This window comes from Silene latifolia, chromosome Y (genome assembly GCF_048544455.1).
Source record: "Silene latifolia isolate original U9 population chromosome Y, ASM4854445v1, whole genome shotgun sequence".
In the NCBI taxonomy this organism is placed as follows: domain Eukaryota; kingdom Viridiplantae; phylum Streptophyta; class Magnoliopsida; order Caryophyllales; family Caryophyllaceae; genus Silene; species Silene latifolia.
In genome coordinates, this window is record NC_133538.1 from 68,957,639 (window position 1) to 68,962,696 (window position 5,058).

At 35.2% G+C, this 5,058-nt stretch overlaps 1 long non-coding RNA gene across 1 annotated transcript; it reads right to left on the bottom strand.

Moving 5' to 3' along the window:
• Positions 1 to 272: 272 nt before the first annotated feature.
• On the bottom strand, positions 273 to 2,279 carry LOC141633218 (uncharacterized). Its single transcript, XR_012538024.1, has 3 exons — positions 2,010 to 2,279; positions 696 to 845; positions 273 to 615 (listed from the first exon to the last, which is right to left on the bottom strand). It is a non-coding gene; the product is annotated as an uncharacterized LOC141633218 (long non-coding RNA).
• Between the last annotated feature and the right edge of the window lie 2,779 nt (positions 2,280 to 5,058).

The window sequence follows — 5,058 nt, forward strand, 5'->3', positions numbered from 1 at the left end:
ATCACACTTTATCCAAAACAATATCACATTCACAAGGAATCTTGAAACACTCAAACTTTTTGCTATTGAGAAACAATATCACAAAGATATAAGATAAAATATCATTGTTGATTCTAAACAAGATCACAAAATTACAACGACAATAATATTAATTTATAACGACTACAGTTAGATTACTATCCTTCCAAAATTACATCAATCGTGCATATTCAATTAAAGTTCTGTCAACACAATCTGAGTACACAGATTAGTTCCTTTCTATTTTTCTACCTTTACCAATTTCTTTTTATTATCCTTTTTGGCATCTTTTTCCAGCACAATCTTTAACTTCTTGCTTGACGTTTGTTCAACTTCATCTTGTTTTAAACACCAGTACAACCGTTTTATATAACCATTTCATGACCATGACTCAACTTAATGCAACCACCTGACTATTTACTCAACTTCCAGGAACTCAATTACATCAAACCATTAGTACGACACCAATGAAGAATATCATGAAACTTCACATCCCCTTGGAAAGTAACACTGATCCTTAGCTTCATTTCTGACTTGGTTTTGTCAATTAGCTTCTCTGGACGCATCATGAGACTTCATATCCCCTTCAAAGTGGATCTGCCATTCCCAGTAAGCAAACATGTGAGACAGATATACAAGGATGCAAAATAAAGCTCGTCGAGAGGAATGAACCATACTGTGCTGTGGCGTCTACTTCCACTTCATCGATGATCCATCTCAAAGAAAGAAAAGGTGGCCAACACATTTACTCTGCATGATTCTTCACCTTTAAGCCGCTTAAACAACCTGGTTTACGCAACCAACAATCTAGTGGGACAAAGTCCAACCTATTGTACCAATTGAAGAAAGTGGATTAATCAAAACTCGAATCCACCAATGAATTAAGAGCACTCACAGAAAATATGAGCAAGACCACAACTGAAATTAGACAAATTCGATCTAATTTTTTTCAATACCTGATGAAAACAATGGAACAGAAGAACCAACAACAATACCTTAAAATTTATGTTGTGCTTGCTACTCAACAAGATGAAATGGTGATGGTCAAACAAAATACCGCAACTCAATAAACAAGCAGAATGTAAATCAGAAACATATGATGACAACTCAACATCAAATCTATACCAAAAGCAAACATACATCAAACTTGGAGACTCATTTGGCAGGTAAATTAAGCTTTAAGCCCAAAGCTTCTTAGGCCAATTTGGACCAAGTAATATCTCTATCCAATAGGCCGCTCAAAGCTAAACAACTTTCACGATCTGACAAAAAATAGCACAAAAAAATACAATGTAAACAAACAAGTATTAATTGATATCTGACAATCAAAGTAAAAGGGATGTAATAAAACAATATCACACAGTCTGCTAAACAATATCACATAGTCTTCTAAACAATATCACACTGGATACTTTAGCAGCAAATACGTGATATTTATAAGATGTCAAACAATTTAGAACCTAAATCGGCGAAATGTATACTACTACTAGCTAACAGTAAAGAGTAACAATGTAAAACAGATGTAAATCAATCTGACACAAATTTTAAAAAAATTGAAACAAGATAATACACATGTAAATTAGGTTTACATGACAACAAAACTCGAACAAAGTGAAAAAATTTTAAATCGCAATCAAATAACAAGACTATAAATCAATCACATCAAAATTATAAATCGAGAACAAAAAAATCATAACAACGGGTGAGTTTAACATAGACCAGGAAAAATTACTGAATATATAACAAATTCGTAACTTGTTCGAATTAAATTAACCTAGATATATGAGAAAGAAGACCAATAAATCATATGAAATCCTCACAAATTAAACCTAATTTAGGAAAAAGAGATACAAAGCATTGAAATCATGATGAGTAGCTACAAAATCATAACAAACGTGGTAAGATGACTAGTAATTGCAAATATATGTAGCAAAACAACAATCACATGAAAATAAAACTGAAATTAAAAACTAAAGATAAAGTAGATGTACCTGACATTGCAATTTCGATTGAAAGAGTATGATCGTTGATAAGAAATAGAAGAATGACAAATGATTGAGTTGAGATTGAATTCGAAACAAAAAAAATCACGAAAACAGGAAAATTAGGGATTCATCGAAGAAGATGGAAGGTAGAGAGAGAAAGACTTTGGGTGAGAATGAATGAATTAGGTTTGTTTCGATGGAATAAGGAGTATATATGTGCGTCCGCAAAATTACCATATTACCCTTACTTATCCGCACTAAATCATGGACGTTGGATCGCTTAGATCTGACAGCTAGTATTAATCCTCAATCCTCAAATATATGAGTCATACTCACATGATCCCATTATATATATATATATATATATATATATATATATATATATATATATATATATATATATATATATATATATATATATATATATATATATAGAGTCAAGATCCGGTGAGAACGATCATTCAGTGAGAACGGTGAGAACGTACTAATATAGGTCTTAACTGTTTAATGCCCCACATACTCCTACTCCTTTCTCGTACAGCCCCACACTCCACCAATCTACTCTCCTCCCCTGTAGTTTGTTTTCCAACTTCCCATTCCTACCAATTAAATGATGCTGGTGCCGGAGCTTCCCCTACCATCGTCGTCGGCAGCAAACCTTCTAGTCGGCGCTTCGCCGGAGTAGTGCCAAAAATCTGCTTTTCGAACCATGGCTACCCATCAACGTTAATTTATTCAACCGACGGCCCACAAAGCAACGCCGTAACCGACTTTGCTCCACCGCACGTACTACCGCAACAAATTATTTCTTGGTTCAATAAATCAGCCATGGCGTACCACTCTCACAGACAACCACCATGATTCCGTTCTCATCTGCCCAACCGCTGCACAACCACACGAGTTTAACCGCCAAAAGCAGTAAAGCACCCACACCATCACCATCGTCAACCAATTTGAGTTACAAAATTCGCTACAAAGTCGATTTGAGCTACACAAAATTGATGTATCTGGTTACCATATTGATGTATCTCAAACGAATTTTAATGTACCTAGTGATTAATTTTGTGTATCTATGTTAAGATACATTAAATTAGTGATCAGATACATCAAAAATTAGCGTAGATACATTGAAATAGACGGGAAACCAACGGAGGGGAAGATGTGAGGTACTTGTCGCCGGAAACTTGCCGTCTGTTGTGCACTAATTCGACCAACGATTCCCATCAACCATCATTAGCGGCGGATCAAGCGGAGCTCAGGTGATGCGAGAGAAATAGAGGACGATAAATGAAAGCACCAAAGTCGGTGACGGAGAGCGCTTAATATATCTCGTGGTGTGCCGGCGAAATAGGAGCACCGTCGACGGAGAGCGCTTAAAGTAGCCCGTAGTTCGCGTGCGTCATCTTGATTGTCGGCAGAGGTGAAGCAATATGATGGTAGTGGTGGATACTGGATAATAATGTATTTGACGTGAGATTTTGCAATGTTGGTATTTGACTTTTGGATTATGTTTTGGGCCATTAATTAAGGGTATTAACTAACAACAGACTCAAGCCCAGCGAGTTAATGTTTATTAAAGGTAGACTATATAAGCTCGTTCTCACCGTTCTCACCGAGTGATCGTTCTCACCGGATCCTAAATATATATATATATATATATATATATATATATATATATATATATATATATATATATATATATATATATATATATATATATATAATCGCTCATCATGCTAAGGATATGAGATATTGTGAAATGTGTCAAATCTAAGGTTTTTAATTTGAAAATCCACAATGTTAAAGAATGGGTAGAACTTGAAAATGTCGAGTTCGTGTTTCTTTTAAACTAAGGAGATGATTGCGGACCCATTGACTAAAGCACTCATGGTTATTGAGTTTTGAAAAGTATGTTAAAGATATGAATTTTATGATGCATTGAATTAGTGGGAGTTGTAATTAAGATATTTTGGTACTTGAGGTACTGTATATATGTTTTCAGTAATAAGGTTGATGTTTTAATTCTCACTAAATATATGCATGTTAAATACAAGCTTAATGCATGTATGATATTGTTATAGTTCAGTTCCTGTCTCGTTAAGAGATGTTGTGCATTAAAGTTTTTCCCATTTAGTGGGTGGATTTATCCTGAAATGGATATTGGCTGTTGAGCCATTGCCAGTTGTGGTTTATTTGCCCATTAGTGGGTGGAGTTATCCTTTAATGGATGTTGGCTGTTTAGCCATTGCCTGTTTTGGTGTATTTACCCTTTAATGGGTGGTTTAATCTCTAATGATTATAAACATACCTTAAGTAGTATTTACCTTTTACGGTAATTAAGGGGAATACTTCTTTAGAAGTGGGTCTCAATTGACACTGTGACCGAATGTGGTTAAGCATGCTCATCTTAAAGTTTGGATCTATTATGCTAAAACCACACTACACTTTGTCACACTTGGGACTCATGTCGGTAAGCTTTTGGTGTTGTGATCATGGAAGGTCTTGTATGACTTTAATTGTATTATATCCGCTATGATTCACATTAAATTGCTTATTGGACCGAGTTCTGTAGACTGAGATGTTTTTTATGGCCATGTTGTTCAACCCGAGAGTCGTTTTACAAAATAAAAGTTTTCGAAATATTTCTTGAAACAAAACATTTTAATAAAACCAACAATGTCGCCCAAGTGGGAGAATGTTGGATTTGGACTTCCATTAGTCGGTTTTCTTATTTATGAAAACGGGTTGAATGTGACCGGTAAAGCCCACTAAAGTTATATGATCCATTGGGCCTAGGTCTGTATCAGTCAGTACGGTTAAATACATAGTGTGATGGTACTGATAAGTGTAGGGTCTGTTTATTATACAGTGGGCAGCCTGATGGGGAGCCCAAATACAGTTCTATTATGGCTAGGTCTCTCTTCTTGTCTAGAATACCTCTAACCTATATTAATAGGTTATTGGGTTGACATGCCAGATTGATTGTCATCATAAGGAAACCTAGAAGAGGGAGGAGAAGATCCTAGTATACTAATCATCTTATTACTTATTATTA